The sequence below is a fragment of the Ictidomys tridecemlineatus genome, chromosome 5, assembly GCF_052094955.1.
Source record: "Ictidomys tridecemlineatus isolate mIctTri1 chromosome 5, mIctTri1.hap1, whole genome shotgun sequence".
NCBI lineage: Eukaryota > Metazoa > Chordata > Mammalia > Rodentia > Sciuridae > Ictidomys > Ictidomys tridecemlineatus.
This window is the reverse complement of record NC_135481.1, coordinates 193,535,591-193,557,120: the sequence shown is the minus strand read 5'-3', so window position 1 is coordinate 193,557,120 and position 21,530 is coordinate 193,535,591. Positions and strand designations below refer to the sequence as shown.

Below are 21,530 nucleotides of genomic sequence, written 5' to 3'. Positions count from 1 at the left end.
CTCACCTGGGGAGTGCGGCCTCTCTAGCTCCAGGCCTCTGGCCTCGTCCTGCCTCCCTGTTTCTGTCCCAGGTGCAGCAGGGACTCAGACTTTGCAACTCTCAGCTGCAGGAACCTGGTTTGAGGCCCCGGGACTGTCCCCCTTCCCCACAGCCTGAGAAGCTGGGGGAGACCTGTCCTGACACTTCCCTGTTTGGTCCTTTTAAAAATAATCCAAGAGCTGAGGAGGCTCTGCGGTGGCTTCCAGCCACAGAGGAGGAAACCGAGGGGCAGCCGTGTCCACCCAGAAGGTTCCGGAACCCAGCGTCTGCAGGGCGGGGAGCTGCCCTCACTCTTGGCCTTGCGGTTAGGAGAAGGGGACCCTGCGGGGGCTGGAGAGGTGGTGGGACCCTCAGAAGGACCGAGGCCTTGCTCTGTCATCGTGCCCCAGCAACCTGGGAAGCATGGGCCCTGGAAGGTGGTGGCCCCAGGAGAGGCCCAGAGCCCCCGGAGGCTGGCCTCCCTGAGGAGGCCGACCTGAGTCCACAGGGGCCGTGGAGCGCAGGGCAGCCGGCCTGCAGGACCTCAGCTGGCCAAGCCACTGCCCTCCGGCTGCCCACCCTCCACTCGCCAGCCGCCACCTGGGCCCTGTCCATGCAGGCTCCGGGCTGGTGCTACGTCCCAGGAGAGACCCCATGGGCCAAGGAGCGTGTGGCCACCATCCCAGTCACAGGAGGATCCTGAAGGGCAGGCAGGGCCGAGGCTGGCACAGAGGGCCGTCGCTGGGCGCCGTCACGGCAACCCACGCTTCCGCTGAGACTCCAGTGAGCGACTTCTGGGGTAGAGGAGCCGAGTGACAGAGGCCAGCGCAGCCAGGTGCCAGGGCAAGGGAGGGAGGCCACCGAGGGCTGTGGTGAGGCGTTGCTCACGGCTGAGGGAGGGGCAGCCATGCAGGTTCTGGCACAGCAGACCCGCCCGGCCCAGGTCTCACAGGCTCCTGCGGCCCGTGGACGGTGGCCCGTGGACGGTGGCCCGTGGACGGTGGCCCGTGGGGGCCGGGGCTGGAGGCGGAGGCAGAGCATCTGGGGGTCAGCGCAGGGGCCAGGGCAGTGGTGACCGCCCAGCAGGCACCACACTCCTGCTGCGGGGGTCCAGGGCAGGGGAGGCTGGGCGCCAGTGGGGGGACGCGGTGAGGTCCCCCTACACAGAGCAGCCGGGCTGGCCGGGCGGGTGGCTGGTCATCACACGCTGGTCCCCAGGCCTCTGTTGGGGCCAAGGGAACCGTGGAGCCCCTTCCTGGAACAGGGGTGTGCACGTCCCACCCAGGTCCACTGTCCCACGCCTCCGTGTGGGAAGGAGGGACCAAGAGGAGCCTGTGAGTCAGAGGGGCAGGACAGTTAGTGGGCGCGGCGGGCAGCAGCTCCAGTAATGATGGGGAGATAGGAGCCAGGTAATGTCCGGAAGGCAGGAGGATTAGTCAGGGCTCCCTCAGTCGCGAGGGACAAAACCCAACTAAACCAGTTTAAGCAGAAGAATTTATTAGGTCACATAAAAAAAAATTCCAAGGATGACTTGCTTCAGGCACAGCTGGATCCAGGTGCTCTGGTGAGCTCACGATTCCCGTCTCTCTGGAGGACTGAATAAATCAGTGTCCGCGGAGCGGCCCCCAGCACCCTAACACCCCCGGCTTGTCACTCCAGCTGCCATCCCCACGGCTGGGCCTCCGTCCACCACCCTCTTGGCCCAGCAGCCCAGGGGGACGTCAGTGCCCCTTTCCCGTGTGCCTGGAGGAGTCCCAGGGCTGTCGCGGGTGCAGGCTGGACGTGTGGCCTCCTCTGAAGCAGGCCCCATGGCCGTGGCCATCTCCACGACAGCGTCTGAGGCCAGGCCAGCTCCCGCCACGTGGCCTGGAGCACCCAGGAGGGCAGGAGCCCGGAGCGGCCTGGCCAGGTCCAGCCGCCCAGGGGGTCTCCAGGGGCCTCTCCCACCGGCCTCTCCTGGGAGCCTCTTGGGCTGTGGCCACGTCCCCTGCCCGGCAGCCTGAGGGACATTTCCCCAGCATATGGCCACAGCCCGGGAGGCCCCTGGGGCGGCCCAGACTGGGCACGAGACTCCGCCGGCCGCCCACCTAGGGAGTGGCCCACTCTCGCCCGTGGTGTCTCAAGTGTTTTGGGGGCTCCGCATCTGGCGTTTAGTGGCGCCTGGCCTGGTCACCCCAAAGGTGACCGTGAGCGGTGGGCGTGGCCTCCCTTAGATGGCAGAGGGGGCGGGGCCTGGAGACACCTGCCAGGGGGAGGCAGAGCCGCAGGTGACCGAGGCCGCCCACATGGCAGGTGGCAGGTGGGGGCCGTCCTGCAGGGCGGCCCCTGACCTGCCGGGTTTCCTGGTCCACGACGACGTGGAGACAATGGAGACCTGTGTTTCACAGACCCGCGAGAGACGCCATGTGCTGGGCCATGGGCACTGCTGGGGACCCTCCAGGGCTGCCGCAGCACAGAGGGTCACCTGTGAGTGACTGAGAGCCAAGGAGGAAGCAGGAGAGGCACGGGGACAGGGTCGGCTCAGGAGGTCTGGGAGCAGGAGCACTTCCCAGGCAGGGAGGACGCGAGGGCAAAGGGCCTGGGGCAGGAACAGGTGGGGCACACGGGTCCCACCTCCCCTGCTGCTGCTGGGAAACCAGGCACAGAGAGGAGAGGGACAGCCGGGGGCCAGGGGGGGGGGGACGCAGGGCCAGACCCCAGGCTCCCGCCCCTCCTCCAGCCAGCGTCCGAGGGCAGCCTCCCCCTCCTGGGCCGGCCCAGCTGCTGCGGGCGGGTGGACACTGCTGTCCCCTCCTGGGAGCAGGGTCTGAGCGGCCAGCTGCCTGGCTCGAGGCCCCGGCTCCAGAAGGGGCTGGGCTGGGCCCGAGGCTGGCCCTGGAGGCAGGTCCTCCTCCCGCGGGCAGAGAGTGGGCGGCGGTGGGCAGAGGGGCTCCCGGCCCGGCCCCTCCACAGTGGCATCAGGGGAGGACGGTCCCGGGAGCCCGGAGCCGGTGTGGCCTGCATGGTGGCCAGGTCCCGGGACTTGAAGACCAGGCAGCCCTTCCCCGGGAGCCGAGAGCAGGTGGCCCCTCTTGTGCCTAAGTACCCTAATAAAGTGCCGATGTCCACCGGAGGCCGCTGCCACCAAGCTGTCCCCAGGTCCTTCCGATCTCTGACCCTGAGGTGGCCCCAGGTCCTCCCCTTCCTGCTCTGCCCGCTGCCGCAGGACTGGAACCCGGGCCTCCAGTGGGGACGCCCCGTGCCGGGACACGGGTCTCTGGCTTTGTCCCCTCTGACCTCCGCTGAGGAGGCCCTGCCCGCCCCTCGCCATCCCCCACTCGCTCCCAGGACCACGGCGCTGGCTCCTCCTGGGCTCCCCTCCTGCCCTGCCCCAGTGTCCCTCCTCCACACAGGGGCAGCTGACGCCCTCCCCTGGGGAAAAGCCCCCAAAGGCTCCCCCTGTCTTGGGATGTCCCCCGGATCCTAGCACGGTCTCCAAGGCCCCGTCATCTCCACACCTCAGCTGGGCCCCGTGCAGCTCCAGAGCCCACTCGGCCCACTTCCACCCCAGGACCTTTGTGCCTGCTACGTGGCCTCCTCATTCTCTTTCTTTCTCTTCTCGGTCTTGGGGGTGACCCCAGGAATGGCCACCACGGAGCTGACCCCCAGCCCTTTTTCATTTTTACTTTTTATTTTGAGATGGGGTCTCAGTAAGTTGCTGAGGCTGGCCTCCAACTTGCAATCCTCCTGCCACAGCCTCCTGAGGGACTGGATGGCAGGCTCTGCCACTGGCCTGGCCCCTCACCTTAAAATGCTTCGTCTCGTGTCACGAGAACCCACCGTGACCTTTAAATGGAGAAGAGAGAGGAAATCTGTGCGCAGGCTCTGGGTAGAGCCTGGAGAGAGGTCGGGAGGCTGGACAGAAACGGCAGGTCACCTGGTTGGGCTGGAGCAGCAGGTCAGCAGGGTCAGTGCTGGACGGTGGGCAGTGAGCTGGCAGGGCCTCGGGCCGGTGGGGAGGTGGCATGTTTCCCTGAGTGAGATGGAAGCCATGGAAGGTGGTGGGCAGAGGGGGACACCACCTGGTGCTCTGGGATCCCTCGCTGCCTGGGGAGAGGCTCGGGTGAGGCTGGAAGTGGGAAGGTCAGAGGCCCGTCCAGGCAGGAGAGTGTGGGGCCTGGCTTGGGGGTGGCCACACAGGACCCCGGGGGTGGCCCGGAGGCGAGGACACTGGCTGCCTGTGAGAGGTCTCGGGGCCCAAAGCCGGTGGATGTGGCCGGGAGGTGGGGGTGAGAGGGACACGGAGTCCACTCCTTCCAGCCCGGGAAGCCACCAGGCCCCGTCCCCCCCTGCCCAGCTCCCTCGGCGTGGCCCGACTGACCCCAGCACCCTGGTGGCCGCCGGCCAATCCCTGGCCTCTCTGCGCTCGGGAGCTGCAGTGCACCTGATCTTGGGGGGGGTGAGAGGCCAGAGCCCCCAGCCCAGGGAGCCGACCTTCAAGAGCCCGTCCTGCCGGCCCTCTGCCCACCCAGGGACCCAGGGCGCCCAAACCTCCAGCTTCCGTTCCGAGCCCCACCCCTGGGGACGGACCCTCCTCAGCATCCCCGGAGCAGCCTGGGGACCCGCCGCACAGGCCTGGAGCCAGGGCCTGGGCAGAAGTCCCGGCTCTGCCCTTCTGAGCTGTGCAGCGTTGGGCAAGTGACCCAACCTCTCTGATGTTCACAGAAAGAGGCCTGGGCCCTGCACCTGTGGTAGGTGAGTCCCGTCCACCAACTACAGCTGAGGAGTCTGTCGTGTTTTATTATTTATTTATTCATTTATTTTTGTTTCATTTTGTTTACAAATTGCACTCAGCCTCCCCTTGGGGCCTCCTGCCAGGCTGGGGGAAGCTTTGTGGGATGGCGCACCCCACCCCACCCTGCCCTGTGGCTCCCTGGCTCCCTGTGGGAACAGGAATGAGGACGGGGACAATGGCCTGGGGTCACCTGCCCACCCGCAGTGCCTCAGGCCCCGCCCAGGGCTGTGCTGACCCCATGGTCACTCGGGGACACGACGGGGGCTGGCGGCTGCAGGGAGGAACCCCGGGAGCGGCTCCTCCAGCCCTGGCCTCCTGGGGAGCCTCCGTCTTCCGGGCACCCTGGACCCGGCCCCTGGTTCTGGGTGGGGGCTCTGCCCGCTGAAGGAGGTGAGCTCCTCTTGCCCCCAAACCTCCCGGGGACTGGGTTTGCCGTCGCACGTCGAGGGGGTATTAGGTATGGATTTTTATTTGTTTTTGGTGCCAGGGATTGAGCTCAGGGGCCCTCGACCACCGAGCCACACCCCAGCCCTATTTGCATTTTATTTAGAGACAGGGTCTCACTGAGCTGCTTAGCGCCTCACGGAGGCTGAGGCTGAGGCTGGCTTTGAACTAGCGATCCTCCTGCCTCAGCCTCCCGAGCTGCTGGGGTTCCAGGCTGCCCCACGGGGCCCGCCTTACTGAATCCTAAATCCCGAGCAGGTAGAAACGAACCAGCACCACGGGGCACTGCTGGTTAGTGCCGGGATGTTGCAGAGTCATGTTCACGGATCAGCAACTTTGTTTCAAAACAAAAAGCAGGCCGCGCGGACCATGGCCCAGCCCCTCATGCAGGGAACTGTGAGGGCCCCGGCTGTCGCCGCCGTGACCAGGCTGCGTGAGAACCTGCAGCCTCCTCCCTGGGGCACCGCCTGGCACATGCACGAGGCCCGGCACACGCTTGGTTTGTGCCCAGAAGAGTCGTCTTACAAGAGGTCCCTGCGCGCTCTGCAGTGCCATTTTTAATTATTACTTTCAATACGGTTAATGCGATTTTAGTCAGTACGATTTAATAGGGATTTCATCACACGGGCCCCGGGGGCTGGCCGAACCCTCTGTAGCGGGCATTTCCCATCCCCCGCCCCAATCTTTCACTTTTATGAACAACGCTGCTGTGGACGCCTGTCCTGGACAACACCGGCTATCTGCTGGGATAAGTGCCCAGAGGTCCATTTCTAGGTTGCTTTATCACTTCTGGCCACTGAGCACCATGCTGGACCCTGCTGCTCTGCCCCAGGCCCTTGGATGGCCCCTTCAGCCCACAATGAGAAGGTCCATTCCCTACACCCACATTTTTTTTTTTTTTTTTGGTCTTTGCCAATCTGATAGGTAGGAATGATAAGTCACTGCAGCTCTGATTTGCATTTCCTTGATTCCTGGCAGAGCAGAGCTCGTCTTCACATTTGCATTCGCCTCGGTAAATAGTTGATTTTATAATAAGGGGTTTGCCATTTCCTATTGTTTCCCAAAAACTCTTTGTATATGAAGGACATTAACCCTTTCTAAGGATCCCACAAGGGACAAGGATGGAAGCTTCTCTCCTTTCCCTCCTCCCCTCCTCCCCTTCCTTGGGTTCCCTTGTGCTTTCGAAGGATGTGCCTCATGTTCTGGCCAGCAGCTCATGAATTACACTAGGAACTCACTTTAAGGACAAGCCCACTCAACAGCGCCCTTCTTCGTTCCGCCTCCTGATAAGCTCTGAGCCACTCCGTCATTGCCCCCATCCTTCCTCACTGAGGGGCAGGTTGCAGGCTGGGAAGGAGGTTTCATTTTCACTGTGACTCGCTGTCGCGGTGCCAGACAGCTGTTTACATAGGAAATGACTCGATGACACTGTGCAGCCAATGGACGCCTCAGAGCGCGGAGCCAGAAACAGCGGTCCAGGCCGTGCACTGTGCAGAGCAACGCAGCCCCCCACAGCTCCCACCAGACGTAACAACAGGGAAAAGAAAGGAGAGGGTTATGGTCTCCTACTGAAAACGTGTGAAGGAAAGACTGCTCAGAGGGGACGAGGCTTCCGAGGGCCCAGCTGCGCTCTCAGAGTAGACCCGCGGCCCACTGCCTGTCCTTGTGACCTTGGGAAAACCACGGAACTGCCCTGGATCTCCATCTCTTCACTCGTAAAATCAGCCACTGAGAGGGTTAAATGAGATAACGCATAGGAAGCCCTTTTTAGTTAGAATGTCTTCAGCCCAATAAAAAAAGCTCTTGACTAAAGGTAGAGAGAGAGAGAGAGAGAGAGAGAGAGAGAGAGAGAGAGAGGATTTATAATTTAGTCTAACAGGGCTGTTCAGTTTGGAAGCCTGAAGCTGTAACCAAGGACTCACACCCTTCCCATTTTCCTGGCCTGTCATTCTTGGGGAATTAATTATAGATACCTCTCCTCAGGGTTTCCCTATGGCTGCTGCAGCTCCAGGCATCACACGTAGACATGATAACATCAAGCAAAGAAGAGGAGGGATATTTCCTTCCATGCATCTCCTTTTATGAGAGATTCCCCTACGGACTTCCCAATGGTTCAGATCGATCACATGTGGAGTTACAAATCAATCACTGATGGTGGGAAAAATCACTACCATTGGCCTAGACCATAACACTCCCTTTGAGGCTGGGAAGGGGAATGTTCCCTTTCCCTGATCACCTGGGTAGGTGCACACCTGGCAAACCAAACCCACAGGAAGAAGGCTCGTGGGAGGGGGTAACACGGGACCACAGCACAGGTCCTGGAATACACTAGGTGCCGGAGGCACCCGTGTCCAAGTCCCTGCTCCCCATCTCCACGTGGCCGGCCTAAGGACATGCAGGCCAAGGCGCCATGTTTGACCTCAGCGCCTTCTCCTTCTGGGCCTCCCCAGTCCCCCTCTCTGCCCACCTCCTCCCAGTCCCCCTCTCTGCCCACCTCCTCCCAGTCCCCCTCTCTGCCCACCTCCTCCCAGTCCCCCTCTCTGCCCACCTGCTGGCCCTCCAGACGCCCCCTCCCTCCCCCGCCCTGCCCTTCTCCTCCTTCCCTGGTGACCTCCACCGGCCCCTCCAGCCTCTCCCTGCTGCCCTGGCCTGCCCCTGGCTGGGGAAGCTCTTCGGACGGCTCCATCAGGCCCTCGCTGGCCCCGCCCTGTGGTAATCAGGTCAGCGCCTGGCACTCAGCAGGACTCCCTTTTTTCTGCAGAAATGAACGAACTGTTCCCTGCAGCTAGAGCCAGCAGCAACCTAATCACCCTGTCCTGCTGGAGCGCCCAGGGCTCCCCTTTACCCTCAGGGCACAGTCCAAAGGCCTGCCTGGCTTTTCCAGGCCACGGTCACCTGCCCCGGCTCCCTCCACTCAGGCCACCCTGGGCCTCAGACCTCACCTGGTGCCGCGCCCCGCCCACCACACTCTTGCCCCGCCCACCTCACACCTGGGCTGCCCAAAGCACCTGCCCCAACCCCGCGCCCCACCCACTTTCCTGTCCTGCCCACCGCACTCCTGCCACGCCCACTTCCCTGCCCTGCCCGCCACGCCCACCTCTCCTGCCACGCCCACCTCTCCTGCCACGCCCACGGCGCTCCTGCCACGCCCACGGCGCGCCTGCCACGCCCACTACTCTCCGCCCCGCCCGCCGCACCTGCCTCCCGCTCCCCAGAGAGCCAAGGCCTGCTCAGCTCAGGCCAGCGCTGGCCCTGCCCTCAGGCCGCCTCTGCGCTCCCTGTGCTCACGGCTCACTGGTCCCTTGGGCTCACGGGTCCCTCCTCTGTCTCTAAAGCCCGTCCCTCACCCAGGCGTTTGTCCGGGCACAGGACCCGGTCGGACACGAGGGTCACGAGGGCCGCCCTTCTGTCTGCTCTGGCTCCTCCGCGGCTCAGGACCTTGTCTGTTCCGCTGTCACTCACGCAGCGCCCCGCGCCCTGCACACAGTAGGCCTCGCTGGAGGCCAGGTAGCTCCCAGTGACGTCATCGGGGCAAGGGGCGGGGCGGCGTGGGGGGTCGCGAGCTGCCGCCGCCTCCATCACCTCCGGGTGCTCATCCCCACTTCACAGCTGGGGAGACTGAGGCTCGGTGGTGACGCCCCCCACGTCCCCCAGTAGGAGAGGGAGGGTCTCCGATTGGAAGCCAAGGGGGGGCACGTCAGCAGCTACAGATGAGGTGCTGAGGCTGGCCCAGGTGGCCGCTCTGACACGGTAAGTCAGGGCTCTTCAACCACGCGGGCTTGGCCTCCCAGGACACAGGGGCAGTGGCCAGGGGCATCTGCAGGGGTCACAACTGGGGAAGGGGTGCTGCAGTACCTGGGCAGAAGCCAGGGTGCAGCCGGACACCCCACAACGCACAGGACGGTTCCTTGCAGTGGGAGACAGCTGACCCGAATCGCGGTGAGGGACGGCCAGGAGGGCCAGCGGGTTGTACTGTGACCGTTACTGTCCCCCGCATTGTGATTCACACCTCAGAGAAAGGCTGAAACGAGAAAAGGGAAAAGGAAAATCGGTAGAAAACAGTGACCAGAGAAGGCACGTAGCAGCTCAGAAAGCACACAGCCAAGGTCGGCCGGCGGGGTCCACACCAAGGAGGGAAGTGGGACAGTGACAAAGCAATGGCTTCCTGTCACCGGGGAAGGTGACTGGCAGTAGGGAGCAGGACCCTGGCTGGGGATGCATCTGGCAAAGCCCTGGGGGCACCGGGAGCATGTGCCAGCTCTTGCAATGGACACCCCTGCCTGCCCACGGGTCCAGTGTTGCAGGACCCCCCACGGCTGCATGAGCGGGCGTGGTGGCCATCCCTATCATCCCAGCAACTTGGGAGGCTGACGTAGGAGGATTGCAAGTTGGAGGCCAGGCTCAGCTACTTATCGAAGCCCTAAGCAGCTCAGCGAGACCCTGTCTCTAAATAAAATATCAAAAGGGCTCGGGGTGCGGCTCGGTGGGTCAGTGCCCCTGGGTGCAGACCCGGGAACCAGAGCAAACATACCAACCTGAGGGCCTGCAGGAGAGCCGCCCTCGAGGTCGTTCCTAATGGTGAACATTTGGCAGGAAAACAGAACATCCGTGAAGCCAGGGTTGGCACATAGACCTCGGTCCCTCCACCCTGGAAACCTGCAGCGGATCTCAGTGACCAGGCACACCTCTCAGCACGTGGGACCAGGGGGACAGCTGAGCAAGCCGCGGGGGCACTCAGGTCCATTATCCAGATGGCAAAACAAGCCAGGGAGACGCCACCAGGGCTCCGGCTCTTCTGCTCCCTCTTCCTCGCTGAGTGGACCCCGATTTAGAGTGGGTGCAACGTGCCAGGCAACCCCACCCCTCCCAGCCTCCCTGCAGCCGCGTGGCCTGGGCCTGCGAGAGAGAAGTCTCCTGGGCGGGGCTCCGAGGAGGTCACCCAGCCCCTGAGCTGGCCCCTCCTGGCCCTTCCCTGCCCTCCTGCCCTGGCTGAGCACAGGTGCCAGGCAGCCAAGAGCACTTTAGAAGTCACATCCCAGAGAGGGAGACCGACCGGGAAACTGGCCCTTGGGGACATCGCGGAGCAAGTCAGCGGCTGAGGCCTGCTTAGCCCGCGTCTCTGACACCAGGTGACAGTGACCTGCACGCGGCCGCTGGGACCTGTTGTGCTTCCTTGTGGCCAAAAGCCCTCCCAAGACGAGGAGATGCAGGGACTCCCCGGGACTCAGCCCATCTCTAGCTATGTGACCAGTGTCCCTCCTGCAGCTCAGCCTTCCTCTAGGACAACCACACTACAGCTGCAGCCTGGCCCGGCCTCTCCTGGCCCAGTCGGTGTCTGCCGCCCTCCTCTGGGCCACGCGGGGGCAGGTGGAGGGACCCTGGAAGGGAGTCAGCTTCTCAGGGAAGCTGTTTTCCAGATGGCAGGGCTCACGCCCAGTCTGACCCGCGGGAGACACGGTGGACCAGCCAGACCGGCTGCCCGCTCACGACCCCCAGCCCAGACCTGCAGACCCCCGACAGCGGCCAGGAGGCCTCGCCCACCTGTTTGTCCTCCTCTTCCCAGAAGCAGGAGGCCAGCTCCCTTTATCTCAGGCCAAAGTCCCCCTGGGCACAAGGAGGAATGTCACCTGTCATCACGGGAAGGATGAGTCACCTCCTGGTGGCTGGAGGCCACAGCCCGCCTGACCTCTCTCTCCTGGCCAGTGGCTCTCCTGGGGTGGGGGGATGGGATTGTTGCCCTAAGACTGTGACACAGCCATCGTCCCTGGGGTGCTGACCTGAGCAGGCCCCAGCAGACCGAGGGCACAGCCTGGGTGCAGAGCCCCCCCCCCCACAGTGCCCTGGCCTGGTGACCTGCGCGGCCCCTTGCTAGACCTGTCGAGTCTGGATGGGACAGACGTCCGTTAGGCCAGCACTCAGGAGCACGCGGGGTGCGGAAGGCACTCGGGCACCCGGGCCAGCCGAGCCGCGGGGCGCAGGGGCAGGACGCTCAGAACTGTCACGACGATGAGATTAATAAGTGCCAACTGTTGTGTGTTAACTGAGGTTGGGCGACTTGGAGAGAAGGAAGAAGAGGACAAGGAGCACTGATGAAGGGGGCCTGTTGACTTCACGGGTGGTCCAGGAGGCCCCTGGACACGTTCACAGTTGGGAAAGGCCTGAGGAGCTGGGGCAGGGTGCTCATTGGCTACCTCTGGAAGGGAGGGAGGGAGAGGAAAGAGCAGGTGCAAAGGCCCTGAGGCCGTGGAGTGCCCAGTGTGTTCTGGGAGCAGGAGGCTAGCATGCCTGAAGGGAGCCAGCACACAGGCAGGGGACGTGGGAACAGCCGCCACCCCAGACCTGGGGATAACCAGGACCTTGTCTTTCTGGGCTACCTGGAGCCTCAGGAAGATGCTGAGCAGAGGAGGGGTGGGACCTGACTTCCTTCAGGTAGTGAGAGCTGCGGCGGAGCCCGGGCGGGGGCGGCTGTGTGGTCCTGGAAGGGGTGGGGGTGGGGCTGGAGAAGCAGGACTCTGAGGCTTTTGGCCGGGCCTGGAAGGACACAGGCGCCATTTTTGAGGCCGAGGGGACTGTGGGGGAACGAGGGGCTCTGCCTCTTCCCAGGCCCCCACCCAGCACGTTCCTCTGTGGCTGGACATTCACGCCCGAGTTCTAGGCAGACGTGCAGCAGGACGGAGTGTCTGACGTTCTTGGTGGACACGGTCTTCAGAGCCTCTGTTTCTCTATGAGTAAAGGGGGCCCACGTGGCCTCTGTCTGCAAGGTGCTAAGAAGCTGGATTAGGCATGAGAGGCCCCAGGCAGGGCCCATAGCAAGTAAATGTCACCTCCAGTCCTCCCTCCAAGTCCCCCAGTCCCCATCAGGTCATCATCTTTGTCGTGGTCTCTGGTCTTTCAGGTGAGGAAGGGGACATTCAGAGTGGTTAAGTAACTGATCCAAAGTCACACAGCTTGGACGCATCCTGGCCAGGATTCCTGAGCTGAATCTGGAGTCCTGCTGTTGGCCTTCTACCCTGCTGCCTGCTCCCAGCACCTGGCCCTGCAGTCCTGAACTGGCCAGGCCACGGCAGGCGCCGTCAGGTGGGGAGGAGACTATGAAACGGAAATCGCTCCAGGCCCGACCAGACCTGCCCCGCTGGGGCCCAAACCAGGCTCGGCCTGTGGTTGGGTTACATGACGGTGCTGGATACCCGAGTCACACCAGGTCTCCCCTCCACCAGCCACGTGACCTGGAGAGGTGACGCATACCCGTGCCTCGGTTTCCCCACTTGTAAGGGGAGATGATGGGGTTTCGGGAGGACTGATGGCATGGCCAGGCAGAGTGCCTACAACCAGGCCAGGAACTCAGTAGGTGTCTAATAAATGCAGGCTGCTGCTGCTGCTGTCGCTCTAGCCAGCTTTGCACTGTCACACGTGCCCAGGGCCAGGGGCTGCCCCCTCCTCGTGCCTCGGGTCCTCATCTCCCCTCATGGTGGCTGCCAGGGCCTCTGTGGTCTCCTTCCCGCCACTTCCCTGAGCCTGCGTCCCTGCAGCCCCAGCGGGCAGCTTTGACCCACGTTCCCAGCAGCCAGAGGCCCAGAGGGACACCCAGGGGCTGATGGCCCCCACGGGCTGTTCTCAGGGTGACCCCACTGGGCAGCAGCAAGGAGCACCCGATGGCCTCTGCACAAGTAGTGCGACTGGCGGGGGTTGTGCTGGGACGCAGGAGCTGGCGGGGGGCAGGAAAGTGACCTGCGGCCATGATGGGACCTGGCGGTGGGGGCTGGTTGCTGGGGCCGAGGGGCCTTGGGCTCCGCGTGCTCTCGTCCCGTTCTGTGATCCTGGGCATCTGTGGAAGCTCATCAGACGGAATCCGCCCGTCGGTGACTTTCTGTCACTTATTATGAAAAGACAGAAGTGCTCGTTGCTCTTGTCAACACGGGTTCTGTGCCACCAAGAGCCCCACGCAGCCCCGCTGGGGACCCAGAGCCAACTCAAGGCCCTTCCCCCCTCGGGTCCCACCCAAGGCCTCGGCACATGAAGGAGGACACTGGCAGCTGCAGAAGCGCCCTGCGCCCGGGTGAAGCTGGCGCTGCCCCCCCTGCCCCTGCCCAAGCGGCGGTTTCCTGGTCTGTCGCAGGGGCTCCGGAAGCTCCGCCAGCACCGGTCCTGGATGACAGCGGCGGAGGCTGGGTGGGGAGGCTCACAGAACAGGACGAACCAGCACCGAGCAGCAGGGGCGGGGGCGGGGCCAGCCTGCCCAGGCGGACCTCCCTGCACCTGCGCTTCCCCTGCCCCAAGCCACCGGGGGCTGCTCTGGGGACCCAGGGGCAGGGCCAACCTGGGGCTGTGCTCCACGGACACTGGGCGTGGGCCTTGCTATCCTCAGGGATGGAAGGGGACGCTCTGGCCCTCCTCTGGAGAGCCCGGTCCCTCATGAGTGGCCTGTGAGGGAAGGGCAGGCAGATGTGGCCGCGGGGACCCGGGGAGCGCAGCCACAGGCTGGTCCGGGCCCTGGGGTCGGCTCCCCGGCGGCGGATCGCTTCCTTCCTCTCCACTGGGTGCCAGGCAGGCCCAGAAACGCCTGATGTCAGCAGGCCACCCGCCCACGGAGGGGAGGAAGTGGGCGGGTGCCCGGACAGACGCGCCGGCAGACGTGCCCCGAGGCGGCACAGTCAGGACTGACGTGGGCATCACGCAGCCGCTGCCGGGCGCTGGCCGGTGCGGTTGGCCCACACGGGGCTCTTGGTGCGGAGAGGTCAGGGGTGCGGCGGGGTCAGGCCGGGCACCGTGGCCGGCCTGCGGGGGGGGGGCTGCTCCTGCGGGGGTGTCAGTGCGCCTGGGTGACCGGCATGGAGAGGGCCAGGGTTTGCGTGGCTGCAGTGGGCGTGCGAGTGTGATCGTGGGTGTGCACGGCTCCTGTGCACTGGGCGTGGAAGGCCGGGGTGGATGGCCGCAGCGCTCACGTGCCAAGCCCTCGATGCTGTGCCGCCAGTGCGCAGGACCACAGGCGCCTGGGCGGCCCAGGCTAGGTCTTGGAGCGGGACGGCGGGGAGGGACGTGCGTGGCGGTGCGTGGCGGTGCGTGCTCGTGCGTGCTCCCACTGTGGCTCTGGTCCCCCAGCCTGAGCATGCTCGCGACAGGTGCAGCCGGGGGTCTCCTGGTTCAGACTCCCAGTGGAAGTGGCCAGGAGCTCTCCAGAAAGGCCAGGCGCGGGGGCTGCCATCCGAACTGGGCCCCAAGCAAGGGGAACAGGGCCAGCTGCGAACACGGGGCCAGCCCCAGCTGCCCACCAGCCCTGTTGCCCCATTTCTGAACCCACAAGCCGCATCGAGGGCTTGACCGTGGGACACTCCAAGGCAGCCCCCAGCCAGACCAGCAAGGGGTCAGCTTTCGGTGCGTCCTGCCAGTAGGAAGCATCCATTCACCCCCTCAGCAGTGTCTGCCCATCCCTCCACGCTGTGCCTGGCACTAGGGCTGCAGCCAAGGACGAGATGGACAGAACACCCTTTGCAGCTGGCACTGATGTCCTGGCGGGAACCAGTCTAAAATGAGCCGCATGGCAGGGGTTAATTGGTGATAAATGCTGTTGATAAAGATGAAGGGAAGGTGGCTGGAGAAGGGGGGGGGTGGGGGTTCTGTTTCCAGAGGGCGGGCGCCAAGACCTTAATGGGACCCTGAGGTTTGAGGGAAGACTTGAAGGAGGTGAGGGGAGCCATGGAGAGATCTAGAGGAAGAGCGTTCAGGCCGTAGCTTGTCAAAGAAGAGAAAAGGGGAGACTTACTACTCTAGGGTTTTTCTTTAACTGATGATAAAAGCAAACAGTGCTCGTGGAACACCAAGCAGTAGAGAAATAAACACAGGAGAAATTGAAAATTCCCAGTAACTGGAGGGCAGGAGGGGACGGTCACAGGAGGGATGTTTGTGGCCCCGTTCACTTGGTGATCAGAGCCTCTTCCGTTGACAAGGTGGCATCGAAACAGAGCAGCTGGGCCACTCCCGGCACAGCAGTGCCCGCCCCCTTGGTGGCTCCGGGCCCAGCCCTGACAAGAGCTGGCCTGCAGAGGTGTCCACTCTGCCCCTGGTTCCCCGGGGCCAGGGGTGATGGGGGAGAGGGGCGCGAACCCCCAGGAGAGCTGGACTTTCTCCCAAGTCCCGGAGCCGACCCCCGTGCCCCAGGGTGACAGCGTCGCCTCCTCCTCCCGGCTTTTATGAGCTGCGAGGGAGGCTTGTCCGAGTTGCACAATCCCCTAATTGCTGCTTCCTCTCGGTCATGAATTCTGGGACGGCCGCACGTTATTAACCTCGCCGAGGCCTTATCGCCTGGAGCGCGGCCAGCGCCGGCCTGGCCTACTTTCCCACCGGATTCCAAAACCGCCTCCCTGCGCTCTCGGACTTTTCCTAAGGAGAGGCCGTGCCCAAATCTGCTAAAAATAAAATGTGGAGCAGGGGAGGGGGGCCGCGGGGCGGGTGCCCGGCTGCACCCCGGGCTGTGGCCAAGCCCCTGCCGCCCAGAAGCTTCCCCGGGAGGCCTGTCCTTGGGCAGCGGTCCCCATCAGGACAGGCCGAGCAGGGGCCAGTCCCGCCTCTGCCCCCAGTGGTCCTTGGTCCTTCATCCTTCCTTCTTCGCCCCACGGACATCTCCCGTCCCCGAGGGCTGGCTTCACGCTGGGAAACCTCTGAGAAGGAGGCAGGCGGTCCTTGTCCTCGAAGAGCCTGGCATCCAGTGGGCAGAGATGGGCACACGAAGAAACCAAGGCCCTGAGGTGGGGAGGAGCTGAGAGAGCCAGAGGAGGGTGTGGGCTGGGCGGGCTGGGAAGGCAGGTCCCCGAGGGCCTCAGCAGCCACTGCAAGGGCTGGAGGGACAGGGGTGGACTGTGAAGGTAGAGCTGGTGGCCCTGTGTGAACGACGGTATCTGCAGGGAGATGGAGGGCTCAGCACCAGGTCCTGGGCTGGACGGATGTGGTCCCTTCATTGACGTGGGGGACAGTGGTGCTTCCTGTCTCTTCTTTTCACCTGGGAACAGGGAGCTCCCCAGATGTGGTTGGCAGCACCCGTAGCCTGGGGCCTGGCCCAGCCGGGCTTGGTGTGTTAGCTGGGGCCACCCAGCCAGACCCAGCGCCCAGACCCCACGCTCCCAGGGGCACGCAGCAGCAGAGCGGGGCCTGGCACAGGAGGCTCCAGAATGCAGCCTCCCAGCGGAGGCTGGGCCTTCCGTTCCGAATCGTGCTTACTCGTCGGGTTGTTTATCTGACTTGGCTGGAGCTGGGGGCCGGCTGTCCACGTGTCCTTTTAATCATCGCACAAATGCACATGTCGACAGATCAGAATCGGAAACGCCAATAAGCAGAAAAGAAGGAGAAGAAGAAACGGGAGGGGGGGCGGAAGGCCCCGTCTAAGTCCACATGGGCGGCCACAGGCGGTGTTGCAGGGCCTCGGCCAGCTGGCCCTGGCCGAGGGCAGGGCTGGAAGCACCCCGTGTCCAAGAAGAGGGACTTTTTAGCTGTTAAGATTAAATAGCGCCTCGATCCTGGGTTCCCTGGGTGCGTGGAGAGGGGCCAGGGAGCAAGGTAACTGGAAGATGGGCAGGCGCGCTGGCCGGGTGGCGAGGGCGTGGCCGGGCGGTGAGGGCGTGGCCGGGTGGCGTGGGCGTGGCCAGGGAGCTGTCTGGGGCAGCGAGCACCTTCCCAGCGCTGGCGAGCCCAGGCCTCCCTGGCACCGGGCTGAGGGCTTGCGGGGAGAGGTCCAGGCCATTGTCCTGCCCAGTGATGCTTGGGGGGCCAAGTCTCCCTTTGGGACACGGAGACTTTTAAAGGGCCAGGGCCTGGGTCTTGGCGGCGGCCAGGGCCTGCGGGGGAGGCGACCCGCACCCGCGCTGCCCTTTCATCTCATTTTACAGGTGGACATCGGGTGCGGGCGGAGTCATAAAGAGCTTTCCCGGCTTTGAAATGAGATTCTTGAGAGCTTTGATCTGGTCCCCTCCATTCTGCTGTGGGGAGACGGCCAGGGGCGGCAGAGCTGGGTTCAAGTGCAGCTGGACTCCGGCCTCGGGTCACAGATGGTCAGCTCTGGCCTCTGTCCCCCCGACTGTCTCTCAACCTCAGCCACCTCGTTTCCACTCCTCCAGCCACGAGAATGTGCCTGATGGTTGGCCCGGGGCCTCCGATTCTCTTGGACCTGGACTGGCTGCAGGCTGGGCAGCACTGCTGACCGCTTCCTCTCCAGCGTGGACTGCTGGGCTGGGCTGGCCTGGCGGGCACTCTGCTGGGTCCCACCAGCCCCTCGTCCCTCTCCTGGGACCTGCCAGCCATCCTGGGCTCATGTAGAGGACGCGGTGGCAGAGTCCTGGAGCCAAGGGGAAGCCCCTGGCCTATTGGCCAGCAGACGAGGAGGACACCGGGTTTAACCCCACCATGATCCTTGCTGCCCCCCAAGGCTGAGCTGGCCTCCTGGGGTGAGGGACTCGGCCCGGAGCTTTCGTTGATTCACACAGCCAGACGCTGGTGCTCACTCGGAGGCCGAGGAGCGTCCAGTACCAGAGACACACTGCGGCCCTGGGAGCTTGGGTTCAATGGCAACAACAAAACAGTAAAATCGAACACATCAAGTAGCAGCAAAGAGCCAAGGAGAAACATACCCGGGAAGGGGACGGTGACTGGGAAGGGCCCCGTGTGAAGTGGGGCTCACTTGGCCTGAGCAGAAGGCATAGCAATGAAGTGAGAGCAGCACATACCAAGGTCCTGAGGCAGAAAGGCACTTGGAAGGGCCACAGGAAGAGCCTGGGTCCCACCCTGCATGGGAGCCGTGGGGGTTTTGAGTGACACAGGGACATGTCCTGACAGATCCCTCTGCCTTCGTGCCTGTGGATACCGGTGCACGGGGGCTGGGGTGGAACCAGGAAACTGGGTTTGCAGGCTTCGTGACACTGAGATCACAGAGACATTCAGGAGTCTGTGTGACGTTCTCAGAAAAAGCACAGGAAAACCAAACAGGATTTTCAGGTTAACCAGAATCGGCCAGAAGACGGAAGGTGCCTGGTGCCCCCTTCTCCGCAGTATCTGAGGCTGCGATGCCGTGTCACCTGAGGTCCCCCTCATGCCGGCTGCCTGCTGCCTGGGGCGCACTGCAGAGGGTGGGAGCCTCAGCACCTTGGCAAGGAGCAAGGTGTGGGCCGAGCCTGCCCAGGTGTCAGCAAGGACACAGAAGACCTTGAACCTGACGCTCTTAGCTTTGCCAAAACAGAGCTGTCCCCACACGCCACCCCCAGCGCCGAACCCAACTCATCTCACTGCTTGATCCCCGGAGGATGGCAGGGCATGTTTTTGTCTGTGGTTTGGGTTCCCAAAACCTGTGACCTCAGATAAGTGTGACTGACGTTCTCCAAAACAAATAGCCACGCAGAGCGGAGCAGAGAGGGGACAACGGAAAGAAGGGGCTGGCTCACCGCCTCAAGGCCTCTCTTGGGGAGGGGCCTGGGCCTGGTGTCTCCCTGCACCCCCAGGGGCCCCCACCTCCTCCCAGGGCCCCCCCCAGGGCCCCCCCAGGGGCTCACAGCTCTGTCCTTGACACTTGCTTCTCGGAGACTTAAATTCTGCAAAATGGACACCTTCATCTCCACCCACTGGGGCTGATTTAAAAAAAAAAAAAGAACAAAGTGGTAATTAAAATACGCCCCTAACAGCTCGCTGGACCGCTGTGTCCCAGGGTCATTCTCTTGGTGAATCTTCACACCAGCCTGGGAGTCATTGTCACCCAGGGTGGCTGTGAAGACCGCCTTTGGTTTGCAGCTGGGACCGCGGAGGCTCTGAGTAGGGACAGAGGCGGTTTACAAAGTGCTACAAGTCACCTCTGGTTTTTAGGAAATGTAAACATGCAAAATAGAGATTAAATATCCCAGCGCCTCGGGAGGCTGAGGCAGGAGGACTGTGAGTTCAAAGCCAGCCTCAGCCTCAGTGAGGTGCCAAGCAACTGAGCCTCTGTCTCCAAGTAAAACACAAACTAGGCCTGGGGTGTGGCTCAGTGGCACCCCCCTCAAAAAAAATAAACACTCAGGTCTCAGATATCACTAGGTGAAAAGTTTGGCAGGACTCATGACCCAAGGTCACTGTGGTTTTCTGGTGTGTTGGGGTCACAGCAGGGGTCCCTGGCCCCGTCCTTCTCATTGTCCAGTCTCAGCCACGCGTCCCTGCCTGTGGCCACCCAGCCCACCTGGCCTGCCACCCTCACCACCTCCTCATCTCTCCTGCCCTGGTGTCTTTCAAGGACATGGCCCTGTTCCTGTGGTGCCCGCTCGGGCTGAAGCCCCCCCAAAGCAGGAACGCGGCAGGGTCCATAGCTCCGGGTCCGAGCGTCAGTGGGTCTCAATGGACTTTACCTAACGCACTAACTATTGTCTTTCTTTCTTTGGGGGTGCTGGGGATGGAACCCGGGGCGCTTTACCACGGAGCCACATCCCCAGCCCTTTCTTTTCTTTCTAATTTAGAGACAGGGTCTCACTGAGTTGCTCAGGGCCTTGATAAATCCCCGAGGCTGGCTTTGAACTTGCGATCCTCCTGCCTCAGCCTCCTGAGCCGCTGGGATCACAGATGAGCACCATCTGCTTTGCTTCTTAGAAAGCGAGGCCTTGGGTGATCAGGACTGTGATGGCTAGTCAAAGCCCGGCCGGGCCTGGCTTGCTGGGGCGTGGGCAGGAAGTGGGCACCCAGGTTCCCAGCCTGGCCCGGGGGACAGCAGTGTGTTCAGACTCCCCGGAGCCGGAGCCGTGGGGAAGGGGCTCTGCAGCCCACAGCTTGGAATGCTGCCTCCTTTTTAAAAGAAGAGAGACTTGGGAAGAAAACAACCCCCCCCAAAAAAAGTTTTTTTAAAAATGAAATTGAAATAAAACCAAAAGAATGAGATGAAAACAAACTGAGAATCAATGGACAGAAAGATTTCAAACAGTGGCCCCAGGAAAGGACGAGGACGCGGGGGAGGCCCAGGCGGTGGCCCCCTCGCTGGGGAAGCGGGACTTGGAGCCCGGGAGCGAGGGATCCGCAGAAATAAAAGCAGGTGCTTCCGCCACGTGTGCAGAGAGCTGGAGGGACACTGGGTCCCTGGTGGCCGGGGCCTCCTTTCTAGAGGCCGCAGTGGGATGGGGCTGGGGCTGGGAGCCACTCCGGGCTCTCTGGTCTGCCGCGGTCCCCACTGCGCCCTCCCACCTGCCCCTGCGGCCCTCGAGCGGGTGTCCTGCTGGGGTACCGTGGGCACCAAGGCTTGACCCTCTGGACTTTTTGGCAGCGGCCCCTTGGTGACCTGGCAGCTGGACTCCTGCTGTTGTCTGCTGTGGATGAGAACACCCCGCCCTTAGAGCGGGCCTGGGCGGGGCTCGGGAGGAGGGGCGGGGCTCGGGAGGAGGGGGCGGGGCTCGGGAGGAGGGGCGGGGATTGGGAGGAGGGGGCGGGGCTCGGGAGGGGGCGGGGCTCATGAAGGGGGCGGGGATTGGGAGGAGGGGCGGGGCTCGTGAGGAGGGGCGGGGATTGGGAGGAGGGGAGGGCGGGAAACAGCCTGGGTCCCTGCTGCCCGCTGCCCGCTGGGCTCAGACTCCGCCCTCCGCCCTCCAGGCCCAGCTCTTGGAATCCAGACCCCGAAGCCCTCCCTGCGCCTGGCCCGGGCTGGGCAGCCAGTCCTTCCCCAGGGGGACGGGACGGAGAGCCCTTCCCCAGCCTGCATCCCCGCCAGGCCCCCCGATGGCCAGGTTGGCAGAAAGAGGGGCTCACCTGGGAGCCTGGTCCCCTGACCCCAGGAGGGAGTCCCCAAACTGGGCAATTCTGAGAAAGTGGCACCCTCAGGGACGGCCCCTTTTCTGCCCTAATGACAATCAGGCAGAAGGAGGGCCAGGCCTTGGTGGAGTCCGGAGACCCGCGGCAGGTGCCGGTGCCGGGAGGAGGTGGCCGCTGTGTGGCTGAAGCACCCGCCTCCGGCCACGTGGCATGGGCAGGTGAGGTCGCCCATTCAGCCAGCCTCGCAGCCTCGGTTCCTGCCCCAGCACCTGCCCCAGGGGAAGGCTGGGGTGGAATGAGGCCGGGCCTATCGGGAGCCTGGCACACAGTAGGTGCTCACAGCTGGACGCTGTGCTTGCACACGGCTTGGTGGTTTCAGGCAGTCTCAGAGCAGAAACAGGAAAGTCCAGGCCTCAAGTCCAGGAAGATGAAAGACGGGCGGCCTCTTCAGAGGCCCACCAGTGGCACCCTGAGATCAAGATCCAGGGTGAGCTGGGACACCATCCACCTAAAGGGATGCTTCTCCCCCATGTCCCCCCAGGAGGCCCTTGCTGGTCA

The 21,530-nt window shown here is 63.5% G+C and overlaps 1 long non-coding RNA gene across 1 annotated transcript in view; it reads right to left on the bottom strand.

Moving 5' to 3' along the window:
- Positions 1-8,291: 8,291 nt before the first annotated feature.
- Positions 8,292-21,530, bottom strand: part of LOC144378179 (uncharacterized) — a 27,253-nt gene continuing 14,014 nt past the window's right edge. The window contains exons 4-6 of the long non-coding RNA XR_013439840.1: positions 20,970-21,441; positions 9,773-20,533; positions 8,292-9,258 (exon numbers count right to left, since the gene is read on the bottom strand). This is a non-coding gene — a long non-coding RNA (uncharacterized LOC144378179). The remainder of the gene's footprint in view (positions 9,259-9,772; positions 20,534-20,969; positions 21,442-21,530) is intronic.